The sequence below is a fragment of the Schistocerca piceifrons genome, chromosome 3 (genome assembly GCF_021461385.2).
Source record: "Schistocerca piceifrons isolate TAMUIC-IGC-003096 chromosome 3, iqSchPice1.1, whole genome shotgun sequence".
Lineage (NCBI taxonomy): Eukaryota > Metazoa > Arthropoda > Insecta > Orthoptera > Acrididae > Schistocerca > Schistocerca piceifrons.
The window spans coordinates 673,194,609-673,210,673 of NC_060140.1; positions in this window are offsets into that span (position 1 = coordinate 673,194,609).

Genomic DNA, 16,065 nt, shown 5'->3' on the forward strand with positions numbered 1-16,065 from the left:
AAATAAGGGTAATAACATTAAGATTGCAACGGGAATTCCGGTGTTAAAAGCAGAGGAGAGAGCGGATAGATGGAAAGAGTACACTGAAGTCCTCTATGACGGGGAGGATTTGTCTGAATTGATAGAAGAAGAAACAGTAGTCGATTCAGAAGAGATGGGGGATCCAGTATTAGAATCAGAATTTAAGAGAGTTTCGGACTTAAGATCAAATAAGGCAGAAGGGATAGATAACATTCCATCAGATTTCTAACGTCATTGGGGAAAATGGCAACAAACCGACTATTCAAGTTGGTGTGCAGAATGTATATGACTTTCGAAGAATTATCATCCACACAATTCCGAAGACTGCAGGAGCTGACAAGAGCGAGATTTATCGCACACTCAGCTTAACAGCTCATGCATCCAAGTTGCTGACAAGAATAATATACAGAAGAATGAAAAAGAAATTTGAAGATATGTTACATGACAATCACTTTGGCTTCAGGAAAGCTAAAGGCACCAGAGAGGCATTTCTGACTTTACGGTTGATAATAGGAGCGGGCTTAAATAAAAATAAAGACAAGTTCTTAGGATTTTTTGACCCGAAAAAAGCTTTCGACAATGTAAAATAGTGCAAGATGTACGAAATTCTGAGAAAAATGGGGGTAATCTATAGGGAGAGACGGACCGAGCGAGGTGGCTCAGTGGTTAGCACACTGGACTCGCATTCGGGAGGACGACGGTTCAGTCCCACGTCCGGCCATCCTGATTTAGATTTTCCGTGATTTCGCTAAATCGCTCCAGGCAAATGTCAGGAAGGTTCCTATGAAAGGGCACGACAGACTTCCTTCTCCGCCCTCCCCTAATCCGATGAGGCCGATGACCTCGCTATCTGGTCTCCTCCCCCAAACAGCCCAACCCAAGCTTTGGGAAAGATGGCTAATATACAATATACAAGAGACGACCAAGAACGAAGTGCTCGATTTAAAAAGGGTGTGTCGCATGGTATAGCCCCGTGGTCTAGGGTGTCTCGTCACGGTCCGCGCGGCTCCCTCCGTCGGAGTTTCGAGTCCTCCCTCGGGTATGGGCGTGTGTGTGTTCTTCCTTAGCGTAAGTTAGTTTAAGTCAGATTAAGTAGTGCGTAAGCTTAGGGACCGATGACCTCAGCAGTTTGGTCCAATAAGACATTGCCACAAATTTCCAAAAAATAAAAAGAGTGTAGGACAGGGATGTAGTGTTTCGCTCTTACTGTTCAGTCTCTACATCGAAGAAGCAATGATGGAAATAAAAGAAAGGTTCAGGAGTGGAATTAAAATTCAAGGTTAGAGAATATCAATGATACGATTCGGCGATAACATTGCTATCCCGAGTGAAAGTGAAGAAGAATTAAATAATCTGCTGAACGGAATGAACAGTCTAATGAGTACACAGTATGGTTTGAGAGTAAATCGGAGAAAGGTGAAGGTAATGTGAAGTGTAGAAATGAGAACAGCGAGAAACTTAACATCAGGATTGATGGTCACGAAGTCAATCAAGTTAAGGAATTCTGCTACCTAGGCAGTAAAATAACCAATGACGGACGGAGCAAGGAGGACATCAAAAGCAGACTCGCTATGGCAAAAAAGGGATTTCTGGCCAAGAGAAGTCTACTAGTATCAAACATAAGCCTTAACTGATGAAGAAACTTCTGAGAATGTACATTTGGTGCACAGCATTGTGTAGTACTGAAACATGGACTGTGGAAAAACCAGAACAGAAGAGAATCGAAGCATTTGAGATGTGGTGCTACAGACAGACGAATGTTGAAAATTAGGTGGACTGTTAAGGTAAGGAATGAGGAAGTTCTCCGCAGAATCGGAGAGGAAAGGAATATGTGTGAAAACACTGACAAAGAGAAGGGACACTATCATAGGACATCTTAAGACATCGGAGAATGACTTCCATGGTACCAGAGGGAGCTGTAGAGGGCAAAAACTTTATAGGAAAACAGAGATTGGAATACATCCAGCAAATAATTGTGGACGTAGGTTGTAAGTGCTGCATTGAGTTGAAGAGATCAACACAGGAGAGGAATTTCTGTGGATCGCATCAAACCAGTCAGAAGACTGATGAGTCAAAAAATAAATAAATAAATAAAAACTTCTGGGCTGGTGGCCAATTTATCACCTCCTTACTATGGCTAGTCTATTGGGGGCTCACAGCATTAATTTATGTAGATTTTATTATAGTCGGTACATATATGGCCCAAACTGCCGCCCCACAGCGTCAGTATTGGCTCTTGAGGGAAAAAGTTCGACGATCACTCAGTTAAGTACTTGGGGGTGTGCTTGGTCAGGCAGTGATAATAGATAATGAAATACAGAGGAATGTTCACCAAAATGTTAATATCATGGCAGGGAGGTGATTTCCTGGTACTTGTTTGTATTCCTCGTGCATCGTATCTGTGTATTTATTTCTTGAATGCGGAAAGGCACAACTATGGAAGCCTATAACCATCTTGTCTACTGGAATTGCTTTCATTGCTGGAGACCCAGTCGTTTCTCTACCTTTCCTCCTATAAATTTTATTTTCTGTGGTTAGCAGTCGTAAGTTATTGAAATGTACGGGGGCTTGCTGAAAAGTAATGCCTCCGAATTGTCTGTTCTGTTCTCAATACTGGTTACTGGTTGAGGTATTGCATGTCGTGCATATTATCCGGTCGACATTCTTGCCGGCTGAAGTGGCCGTGCGGTTAAAGGCGCTGCAGTCCGGAACCGCAAGACCGCTACAGTCGCAGGTTCGAATCCTGCCTCGGGCATGGATGTTTGTGATGTCCTTAGGTTAGTTAGGTTTAACTAGTTCTAAGTTCTAGGGGACTAATGACCTCAGCAGTTGAGTCCCATAGTGCTCAGAGCCATTTGAACCATTTCGACATTCTTGCTTCGCCGACGCAAGTTATAACCCTCTGTCGCTAGAGCGCTCCGAATGGTAGCGTGTAACGTGTTTAGGTCGGGGATGAGAAACAACATGCTGTAATAGAGTTTAGAATTCGAAGAGTCCGTCCGCACATGGAGCACCCTCTCCTTCAGCGTGACAATGTCAGACCACACGCAGCGACATTTGGAACAATGCGACACCTTGGGCTCACTGTCATCGATCATTAAAAAAAAAAAAAAAAAAAAAAAAATTGGTTCAAATGGCTCTGAGCACTATGGGACTTAACATCTGTGGTCATCAGTCCCCTAGAACTTAGAACTACTTAAACCTAACTAACCTGAGGACGTCACACACATCCATGCCCGAGGCAGGATTCGAACCTGCGACCGTAGCGGTCGCGCGGTTCCAGACTGTAGCGCCTAGAACTTCTCGGCCACAACGGCCGGCCATCGATCATCCTCCACACGGTCTGACTTGACCCATCCGATTTTCCTCTGTTTCTAGAACTCAAGGAACATCTTCGAGGACTTCACTTTGATAGTGATGAAGCGGTGCAGGTAGATGTGAGGTTGTAGCTCCGTCAACAAAGCCAAACGTTCTACAGTGAAGCCATGACAGATTGGTCGTTTGTTGGGAGACATGTATTCCTCACCAGGGAGACTGTGTTGAGAAATCAATATGTAGACATGAAGAATAAAGATGTAAAATCTTAATGACGAAGAATAAAGACGTAAAATCTTAATAACATTTGTTTTGTTTCAAAAGCTTTCAGAGTTTTCATATACAACAGTCGGAAGTACTACTTTTGAGCACGCCCTCGTAGTTTTGGCAGCAGTCCTCCTGATGTTTTGCTACCACAGGTTTCACACTACATCATAAAAGCGTGGAGCGTTCGTGCTTTTTACCGAGCGAGGTGGCGCAGTGGTTAGCACACTGGACTCGCATTCGGAAGGACGACGGTTCAATCCCGCGTCCGGCCATCCTGATTTAGGTTTTCCGTGATTTCCCTAAATCTCTCCAGGCAAATGCCGGGATGGTTCCTTTGAAAGGGCACGGCCGACTTCCTTCCCCATCCTTCCCTAATCCGATGAGACCGATGACCTCGCTGTTTGGTCTCTTCCCCCAAACAACCAACCAACCAACCGTTCGTGCTTTTTACTCTGTTCTTTTATTGTCCTCACAGTTTCGCTTATCTGCACTTTGCCACAGCTGTACGCTACCTCATACACTCATGCATAGTGAAGGTGACCATATATTTCTGTTGTAGATCAGAAAAGTCGCTTCCTTTTTACTAACTACAGAATGTGACCCAGTACTATTTTTCCGAAGACTTTTGATTATGCGGCCAATATCACTAGAAACAAATAACTTTTCGTATGTGGCCAGTAACTCTAGAAACTAACTGTAGTCTTACAGATTGACATGGCGTTTCCTCGACCTTGTTTATATCATTAATACTCTTGCACTTGAAAATACCTTTAAGAAATTCTGGTCGGCCGGGGTGGCCGAGCGGTTCTGGGCGCTACAGTCTGGACCGGCGCGACCGCTACGGTCGCAGGTTCGAATCCTGCCTCGGGCATGGATGTATGTGATGTCCTTAGGTTAGTTAGGTTTAATTAGTTCTAAGTTCTAGGGGACTGATGACCTCAGAAGTTAAGTCCCACAGTGCTCAGACCCATTTGAACCATTTTTTAAGAAATTCTGTTTCGTTTCCAAGCAGTTGTCACTGATGAAGGTAGCACACGCAGACAGTTTTCAGAACTTCTTACTTGTGGGATGGGTGGTTGTGCGAAGTAGGGCTGAAATACCCATTTACGCTGGTTACCTTCCTGTATACTCTGCGTCTCAGAGTATTATCACGTCTTCCGTAGACCAACACATCTAGTACCGGAAGACGGGCTTCACTCACTGTCTTAAAAGTTAAGTTGATGCTGGGATGAAAATCATTTGAGAAATAATGAAATCTATGTAGGTCTTCTTTACTGAGTGACCATGAAACAAATGTATCATCCACACAGCGGAGGCGTAAAGAAGGCCTTAATGGCGCATTACGTACTGATTATTGTTCGAAATGCTCCATAAAAATGTTGGTTGCTACTGGCGACAAAGGTGAAGCCATCGCAACACTGTCAGACTGTTCGTAAAAATCTACTTTATTTTCCGGATAGTTCGAACCAGTCGAACAGCCGAGTCCCGCAAATATCTCTAAAAAGATGGACATACAGAGAATTTGATCATCTCACACTTATCTTGAACAATGTCATCCTCTACAATCTCTATGGTGTCTTCTAATGGGATTTCGTAAATAAAGATTACACATCAGAACTTACAAGAATGTCAGCCGCGGATGTGTCTCACCAGATGTAGGCCTAATATTTCTAAATTTTCTTAGAATATTTCCCAAAAGTATTTATTTTTACAAATAAATGTCTCAGTTCGATGCATACATAAATTCACAAGAGCCAGGAAGGTATGTGGCATCTATGACGATGAGGCATGCTTTATGACACACGTCCATGGGTAAAAACTACTTTTCGAAATTTCCAGATCTATGTAAATTCACCTCAGCTCACGCTATGGATAACTGAAATATTACACGTTATTCTTAAAGGTTTACTTGTAAATCGGCCTGTCGTTGATAAATAATGCATATTAGCTAATATGTAAGTGAACAGTAAGTCGATAAATAAATGCATATTAGCTAATATGTAAGTGGAAAGTATATGTCATTGAAGGTTAAGGAAAGTTATGACTACATTCAGATATCAGCTTTTCAGCTATCAAAACATGCAATCAGAAGAGAGGATATGTTGATCCCTACGTTTCTGTCTGCAGGGAAAATGAGACGCAAAGGGAAACTTGTGACAGACAGGAAATTTTTACAGAAACATACAAAAATTTTTAATACTGTTCCTACAGAGCATACAGTGTTTTCAGCCATCTAATAGCAATAATACTTTAAAATGTTCAGTGGGATGTATTTCAGAGTGTGATTTAAAAGTATTGAGACTTGTCTCGTTTCATTGCTTTGCATAAGCCCAGTTTCAGACAAGTAACTAAAGTGACATAGCTAGTGACATATGAAGTGGCACCACAGTGGCACCTGTGAACACCGAGTTTCCAGTGGCGTCACTCAAGTGATTCGACTGCTCCATGGTGGCCGTATTTCGAAACATCAGCATTGTGTTGTACTTATCGTGGAATAACTGCTGCTATACTTCGCTCAATTTCAGTGTGTTTCCACTTTATTATCGTTGAAAAGTCAAAATAGTGTTCGCCAGGGATACTTCAGCAGCTTTTGCAACTGCAAGAAGATCAACCCGATATTACTGTTAAATTTCATGTAACAGTAAGTGTTTGTGTTTGTGTGTGTGGGAGCGCGCGCATGTGTGTGTGTGTGTGTGTGTGTGTGTGTGTGTGTGTGAGAGAGAGAGAGAGAGAGAGAGAGAGAGAGAGAAAGAAGCCAGTCATATACATGTGGTTTGAGAGACCATGCGCTGTAGGAATTGTGGACTGTATGTGTGAAATGTCCCGAGTGTGATGTGGCAGCTGCGAAACGAAATTAAAGGGATTCGAAACGCCTGTATTAATTAATACAGTAAAATTATAAAATATGTGGTGTGTCTCTAAATGATATTTACTTGCCAATTGCTAGTTGGTTAGCCCGTAATGGACAGCATTCTAGTCATCGAGTGTTATTTCTTTTACAAATTTGTTTGTTGTCCCTAATTTATTTTTGCACGAAATCCGTTTTAGTATGTAACATTTGACTTTAGTTTTCCTTATAGTTAATTCTTGCCAGCTCTAATGCCACAGTCTGCACAAAAACATTAATACCCACCCAATAGAACAGTTCATAATGGGAGTGAATCTCCGTGGCATACAGTCACCATAAAGAAACTTCTAAAGTAACTCAGATTGCTGCATAACAGTTGTAGAACAAAGCGAGGGTTGTAGATGGAGAGATGCTTAATGGAACGCGTTTGGGTGTCGAGAGTCATGTCTGATAAAGGTGACTGAAATAGGTATTAGTGTCAGTGGTGTTGAGAAACAGCTGAAATCATTAAAACTGAACAAAACTCTTGGGCTCTATGGAATCCCTGTCAGATTCTACACTAAATTTTTGGCTGAGTTAGCCCCTCTTCTAGCTATAGTATATCATAGATCCCTCTAACAAAAAACAGTGTCCAGTTCTTGGAAAAAAGCACAGGTCCTACCCCTCTTCAAGAGGCGTAGTAGAAGTGATCCACAAAACTACCGTCCAATATCCTTGACATCGATTTGTTGAATGATTTTAGAACATATTCTGGTCTCAAATATAATGAGGCATTTTGACAGAATGATCTCCTCGATGCCAATCAGCATGGGTTCCGGAAACATCGATTACGTGAAACCCAACTCCCACTTTTCTCACATGACATACTAAAAGCCTTGGATCAAGGCAGTCAGGCAGATTCAGTATTTTTCGATTTCCGGAAAGCTGGATTGAGGTTTTTTTGGTAGGGAGGATGCAGCATGTTATCTTGGATGGAAAGTCATTGTGTATCAACGACTTTGCAGACAATATTAACAATAATTTTCTACTTTTTGCAGAAGCTGCAGTCGTCTGTGACGAAGTGTTGTCTGAAAGAAACTGCACAAATATTCAGCCAGATTTTGATAAGATTTAAAAGTGGTGCAAAGATAAGCAACTTGCTTTAAATGTTCATAAATGTAAACTGTGCGCTTCACAAAACGAAAAAAAAAAAAAAAAAAAAAACGTAGCACCCTATGACTATAATGTCAATGAACCACCGTTGGAATCGGCGAATTCATACTAGTACCTGACTGTATCAGTTTGTAGACATATGAAATGAAATGATCACATAGGCTCAGATCTGGGTGATGCAGGTGTTAGACTTCCGTTTATTGGTAGAATACTGGAGAAGTGCAATTAGTCTACAAAGGAGATTGCTTAAAAAATCACTCGTGCAATCTGTTGTAGAATACTGCTCAAGTGGGTGGGAGCAGTACCAAATAGGACTAACAGCGGATAATGAACGTATACAGAGAAGGGCAGCACGAATGGTCACAGGTCGGTTTCACACGTGGGTGAGTGTCGCATAGATACTGAAGGACTGAGCTGGAAAAGTCTTGAAGACACACGCAGGCTATCCCGAGGAAGTCTGTTAACAAAGTTTCAAGAACCGGCTTTAAATGACGACTCTAGGAACACACTACAACACCCTACCTATTGCTCACGCACGTGTGGTGGAGGTAAGACTAGAATAATTACTGCCTGCAGAGAGGCATTTAGATAATCATTCTACAAGCACTCCATACGTTAATGGAACGGCAAGAAACCCTAAAACTGATACAATAGGACTTACCCTCTGTCAGGCACCTCACAGTGATTTTCAGAGTACAGATGTAGATGTAGATGTAGATATAGACTATTGCAGTTGACGCAATATTAGAAATAGTGCTGCTGTGTGGAGTTCGTGGCATCCTATGTGACCGGTGTGCCACTGCAGTATGGCGCTAACTGCCTCGTCACGTTAGTTGCTACTGTGAATCTGGCTTTACTATACGCGATGAATTCCAAAGATATGTGACTACGTGAATCGAGTGACTAGCGGTAGCGCTATAGTACTGTCTCGCGGAGTTCTCTGGAGGTTAACCCAATTACGTCATGGTTAGCGGAAGTTTGAAGGTATCGGCTTTTGCTTTAATACTCGTGGCGAATCTTCGGTACTGGGCGGATGCATGTTTAGATGGAGTGCCACGCTGCTTAAATTGATGAAATTACACGACGCTTTTGCTCCTAGAGAATTCCTTGCTGTTCTGACTTTTTGCATTTGCACTCTACTTACTGTTTCTTTCGTGCAGGGTAAATTCATTCGTTTTACTGACGGGTCGGGTGAACGTGAAGTCAGTGTTTTGCATACGAGTTTGAGCTTCGTGTCTAATTGGACTATGATACCACCCAGTGTTTCATTATCTGTTCTTATGCGATGCTTATCTAGCCTCTCCCAACTAGAAGCTAGCCATTTACGTGTTTTAGCAACTATCTTTCTGTTAGGGAAAAATGTATTAGGTAATTGTTCGTCATTGTGGAACTGAAGCTCACATGTACGAGTAGTGGGCCTAATGTCTGCTTTCCCCCTATACTTTTACATGAATAATGTAGACTTTAATGGTTGAACATGGCTGTTAACAGCCACTATGAATAAGCTTCAATTAATAAAGTAAACAGGCAATCAGTGACCGGAAGTTTATTTAAATTTAACATACGTTTAGATGCTAATATGAGTATCTTCTTCAGAAGTAAGTGATGTTACCTAAGAAATTAAGACAAAACAATAATTTGTAGCCTCCGCTTAAGATGTCCAAGAAAACTCTTCGAGGTTTTTTTTCTTTTTTTTAACGTTCGTAACATTACGTCTTTATTCTTTATGTGTACATATTTGTAGCCTTCTGCCGCTAGAGGGCTCCGAATTGTGACTGTAACATGGTGGTGTGTAACGTAGCTATGTCAGCCTGTGAGAAACAGCGTGCTGTAATCGAGCTTCAATTTCGAACAGTTCATCCACACGTGGGGCACCCTGCTCCTCAGCATCACAGTGCCACGGCACACACGAATGCTGCGACAACTACAACAATCTGATACCCTTGGGTTCAGTGTTGACCATCCTCTATACAGTCACGACTAGGTCTCATCCGGTTTTCATCTGTTTCCGAGAGTCAGACGTGAGACACTAATTCCGTTAACAAGACCAAACATTCTGCAGTGACGGTAACAACGAACTAGTCTCTAGGTGGGAGGAAAGTGTTGACTATATTGAGAAATAAATATGTAGACATGAAGAATAAAGATGCAGAATGGCTACAACGTTTGTTTCGTTTAAAAAAATTTAACAGCTTTTACATGAAAACATTTTGAGGCATTACTTTTCAGCATGCCCACATAAAATAATTAAAGTTTATAACGTTTCCTCGTAAAACAAGCTTTATGACTATGTAATTACAATTTTATTTATATATATGCACTGATTACGTCTGTGGACTCTGAATAATAATAGAATAGAGACAATTAGGTTGTAGCCGGCAGCGGTGGCCGTGCGGTTCTAGGCGCTGCAGTTCGGAACCGCGGGACTGCTACGGTCGCAGGTTCGAATCCTGCCTCGGGCATGGATGTGTATGATGTCCTTAGGTTAGTTAGGTTTAAGTAGATCTAAGTTCTAGGGGACTGATGACCTAAGATGTTAAGTCCCATAGTGCTCAGAGCCATTTGAACCAATTAGGTTATATTTTGTATTTTTAAGGGATTAAGTAGTGGATTTGTCAAATAATATCTGTGTCGGCGAGTACCGAAACCGCCACAGAAAAGACTTAATAAAGAAAACCTCAAAGATTCATGACAATCAGCCATTGTATAAATAGTAGTGTAAGAATAATAATGTCGTTGTCGTCTTCTTGGAGTCACGAAGAGAGGAGGAACCTGTGACGCTATGTTTAACGCATAGGTAGCTTTCATTTGTCAAGATTGTAAGCTGGACGCCATTAGGCGCCGATTATAAAGAAAGGTATTTCAGCTTGTTATTATTCGAGTTTTAAACATAGTTATTTAATGAGAATTCGTGTGGTATTATTAGAAAGCTTGCCTGGTATGTTATCCGTTTATTTAAGACATTTTCAGCTTTTTAAGTAGTGTCCGTGGTGCAGAGCTGCGACACGGTGGAACCAGCTGCCGCTGCGGCATATTAAAATCTGATAATAAGGGCAATCAGACCGCAATGAGCGGTCACATAGAAAGTGAATTTACGACTATTTCTTACAGCAGTTCGAGATCGGAGTACAAAGCAGCAGATTTTACATTGTGTTTCACAGGCGGATGCGGGCTGCTAATATTGTAAACTTTAACAGTGTCAAAGTTAAAATACTTTCATATTTCAAAAGGAAATCTTGCTATGAAAAAATTATGGGCTGGTAAAGGTTATAGACAAATCATTTTCTGCTTAACAATGATAGTCTCATGCTCTAGTGTTAGCCGTGGCACTGATTCATAATTAATATTGACGAAAAATCCACTGCAAGGTTTGAGGTTCTTTAAGCATTGCGTACGGTAACTTCATTATTTTTGATAACAGAAACAATTTCAAAACATTTTTACGATAGTTGTAGCAGAGATGGATATGTTGTGCATTCTACTGAGTTACAGTAACAAAGCTGTTCATTTAATAAGAAGCCAGTTCCAATACAATAATGATTAATCTCACGTGTTCGTAGCATACAAATAATCAAAGTAAACCGGTGTACAGAAAAAAATAGTGGAGCGTGAAAAGTTCCCAAATGGACAATGAAACCATTACTTACTGGGTTACATTAATTAAAACATATCATGTGAGTCACTAATCAGCTGAAGAGATATACGGTAACTGTCATTAAAATAGCCATTGAAACTGTAAGAGCGAAACACGTACGGATGTTGAACAAACGTCGAACTATCACATAGCATCTACAGTGCTTACGTACTCTATTGCAACGCAGATCTATGCGAATTGATTGAAATCGGATGTCTGCAGGTTAAACAAAGACATATTCACCGACATCGGCTAATGATGAAAGCTTAACTGCATTAAGCTGTGTATGTGATAAAAATGCAAAATTCTTTATGGACACGCTTAGTTTAAAATTTTCAAATTTACAGTTCATAGGTTCTTAATTATTACCACATGTAGCACAAAAAATCAACAATGTTCTTCTTTATGAACTATAGACAGCGTAAGCTTTTACGGCTGTGCAACAGAGAGCCGCTCAGTGAAGAAAAACGCTGCTGGCAACCTGAACTTGGTTGAAATTTCTCTTATCATTAAGGACGGCAAACGATTGGCTACAACTGATTATTTCCTTTGCACATGTTGTTGTGACTCGCTGCCCTTCTCAAACCGCTGCGTTTGTACTCTATCTCGTTTTCTGAAGAATGTATCCAATTTTATGTCATACTGGAGTTGTTGCTTATTGATATCTCATCAATTACTAAGCTACGGAGCAACGTCATCTTGTTTAGACAGCTAGCTTCTGCTTCCAGTCTTCATTGTTTCAAAGGCGCAACCCCTATTTCTTGTGAAATACCCCAAGGAAACGATAAGGAGTTCGGCTAATGGTCGGCTAATGGGAAATTTCAGCATAAAATCACTGGCATATTTTGCAACCTTTGAGAGAACAATATTGCCAACGTACTGTTTTATTACTTCCCAAGTCCGGCGAGACGATTTTTTATCACCAATTTATTTGCTCCATCAAAAGTTATATTTTAGATACCTTACTTCCTTCTGATAGTGATTATTCCAGGTTTTTACGATGTACCCTATTTTCATACCATGCAAGTCGTCTGTCAGCTGGCGGATATAACGTTCTTGACCCTTTACTTTGTTGCACATTGTCCGTGTTTAAATTTTTTGTGACGTTAGTTCTTTTTCCAAGACTTTTGGTTTGGAGGCGTGTCATCTTATATTTGCTCTCCATCTTCCGTGAATGCATGTAATGGAACATCTGTGCGACTTCCTTGCGTTGGGCTTGCCCTTGTTTTACGTTTACGACACACCGGATTATCAGTTTGGCGCCTAGATGTTTTTGCTACCGGACTTTCATGGAGAAGATAATCTGGAAATCTGCTGGGAATGTTACCTGTTGTCAAGATATTTGTCTTGAAACCAGGTTCATAACCCGCCTCGCTGAATGATAACTGCAAACTGTACACACATTTTACAGTGTTTTTGGCGTGATATTTTCTCGAGAAATCACTCGTAACCAAGTATTTCTTACGTCATTATCGAACAGAAATTCGTCATAACTATTGTCAGCAGTTTTTCTTTTTACATTCTTTCAGAGCGGCACGCAGCAATAAGGCTTCTGTAAGGAATAATGAGCTTATTACAGACTACTGTATACGGCAGAAGCGTAGTATCAACGAACTTTTAGCACAAATATTCAACACTATCAACAACACGTACAACTGAAGAATGACTGCAAATACAGTAATCAAATTTTCAGCATATGTACTTTCTGTATTGCTTACCTTCGTTAAAAGGTGACTGCAGTTAAATAATGATAATCAAAACACAATAATGCAGCAAATCACATGTTAGGTATTCACTATTCACAGCCTACACAAGTACATGTGATTTTGATACTAACAAGCTTACAGTCCAGCAATGCGTGCAGAATTGTGGGTGGAAGTACGGGAGAAATTGCAAGCAACAGCGACACACTCATCCTGGAAACTCGCGAGGCTGTTAGAGCATACTGGCGGGCTGTGGTTTACATAATTACTGGTAGTAGGATGCTGTGTGTTTAGTTGCACGTTTGCCTTTGTTCAACAGCCATACGTATTCAATGAATATGTTGTTGTTGTTGTCTTCAGTCCTGAGACTGGTTTGATGCAGCTCTCCATGCTACTCTATCCTGTGCTACCTTCTTCATCTCCCAGTACGTACTGCAGCCTACATCCTTCTGAATCTGCTTAGTGTATTCATCCCTTGGTCTCCCTCTACGATTTTTACCCTCCACGCTGCCCTCCAATGCTAAATTTGTGATCCCTTGATGCCTCAGAACATGTCCTACCAACCGGTCCTTTCTTCTTGTCAAGTTGTGCCACAAACTCCTCTTCTCCCCAATTCTATTCAATACCTCCTCATTAGTTATGTGATTTACCCATCTAATTTTCAGCATTCTTCTGTAGCACCACATTTCGAAAGCTTCTATTCTCTTCTTGTCCAAACTATTTATCGTCCATGTTTCACTTCCATACATGGCTACACTCCATACAAATACTTTAAGAAACGACTTCCTCACACTTAAAACTATATCCGATGTTAACAAATTTCTCTTCTTCAGAAACGCTTTCCTTGCCATTGCCAGTCTACATATTATGCAAATTATATTAAATATAATCACTGCATGTGACATGAACTGGTTATCTCGTGATTCATTTAACATGTTTTATTTTATGTAACCAAGTGAGTAATGGTTTCATTACCGAATTGGGAATTTTATTTATTTTACATCATAATCAGAAACTATAAATTATTGTTTGTTTCGACATATTTTTTTAGGTAACGCAATGAACTACTGAAGAAGATAGAATAGTATCGAAGCCTACATCAAGTTTATTTCAACTTCCAGCAACTGATTGCCTGTTTATTCCATTAACCGAAAATTATCTCTTAATGCCCCCCCCCCCTCCATGTACCATGGAACCTGCCGTTGGTGGGGAGGCTTGCGCGCCTCGGCGATACAGATGGCCGTACCGTAGGTGCAACCACAACGGAGGGGTATCTGTTGAGAGGCCAGACAAACGTGTGGTTCCTGAAGAGGGGTAGCAACCTTTTCAGTAGTTGCAGGGGCAACAGTCTGGATGATTGACTGATCTGGCCTTGTAACACTAACCAAAACGGCCTTGCTGTGCTGGTACTGCGAACGGCTGACAGCAAGCGGAAACTACAGCCGTAATTTTTCCCGAGAGCATGCATCTTTACTGTATGAAGCTTGCACAGGATAGAGTAGCATGGAGAGCTGCATCAAACCAGTCTCAGGACTGAAGACCACAACAACAACATCTCTTAATGTCTCCAGTGATGGTGGGCTTTCGCATTCTCTTGATAAATTTTGCTTGACGATAATTTGCATCTCCACAGAGTTAAACTATGACAGATCTCGGCCAGGTGTAAATAATTTTCAGGAGATTTATTTCTGTTTTCTGAACTTATTACGCACACTTCTTTTCTTAACACTACGAGCTGCATATCCAGCTACAGATTTAGTTTTCAGTTCTGCGAGATAGGCTGACTAGCGGCTGCAGTGTTCTTCCTTGATTCTGAATCAAATAGCGTCTCTTCACAAGCTGAAGGAGATATTTATTATTTGCAATAATTTGCAGCCAGTAGTGTAATTTTGTTTGTTTTCAAACATATGTTGCTGTAAGTCTGCATGTCATAAATACACTGAAGCGCCAAAGAAACTGGCACAGGCATGCGTATTCAAATACAGAGATACGTAAACAGGCAGCATACGGCGCATCGATCGGCAACGCCAATATAAGACAAGTGTCTGACGCAGTTGTTAGATCGGTTACATCTGCTACAATGGCAGGTTATCAAAATTGAAGTGAGTTCGAACGTGGTGTACTAGTCGGCGCACAGGTGATGGGACGCAGCATCTCCGAGGTAGTGATGAAGTGGGGATTTTCCCGTACGACCGTTTCACGACTGTACTGTGAATATCAGGAATCCGGTAGAACATCAAAACTCCGATATTGCTGCGGCCGAAAAAAGATCGTGCAAGAACGGGGCCAACGACGACTGAAGAGAATCATTCAACGTGACAGAAATGCAACCTTTCCGCAAATTGCTGCAGCTTCCAATGTTGGGCCATCAACAAGTATCAGCATGCGAGCCATTGAACGAAGCATCATAAATATGGGATTTCGGTAGCGAATGCCCATTCGTGTACCCTTGATGACTGCACGACACAAAGCTTTACGCCTCTCTTGGGACCGTCAACATCGGCATTGGACCGTTGATGACTGGAAACATGTTGCCTGGTCGGACGAGTCTTGTTTCAAATTGTATCGAGCGGATGGACGTGTACGGGTATGGGGAGAACCTCATGAAACCATGGACCCTGCGTGTCAGCAGGAAACTGTTGTACCTGGTGCAGGGTCTGCAATGGTGTGGGGCGTGTGCAGTTGGAATGATATGGGATCCCTGATACGTCTAGATATGACTCTGACAGGTGTCCATAAATTGCTACAGCTTTCAGTGCTGGGCCATCAACAAGTATCAGCATGAGAACCATTCCATTGTGCATTCCGACAGACTTGGTCAATTCCAGAAACAATGCGACACCATACGCGTCCAGAATGATGCAGAGTGGCTCCAGAAACACTCTTCTTAGTTTAAACACTTCCGCCAGCCACCAAACTGCCCAGACATGAACATTATTGAGCATATTTGTAATACCTTGAAACGTGCTGTTCTGCACCCCCCATGTACTCTTACGCATTTATGGACAGCCTTGCAGGATTCATGGAGTGACTTCCCTTCAGACATTAGCTGAGTCCATGCCACGTCGTCTTACGGCACTTTTGCTTGCTCACGGCGGCCCTACATTGTATTAGGCGGGTGTACC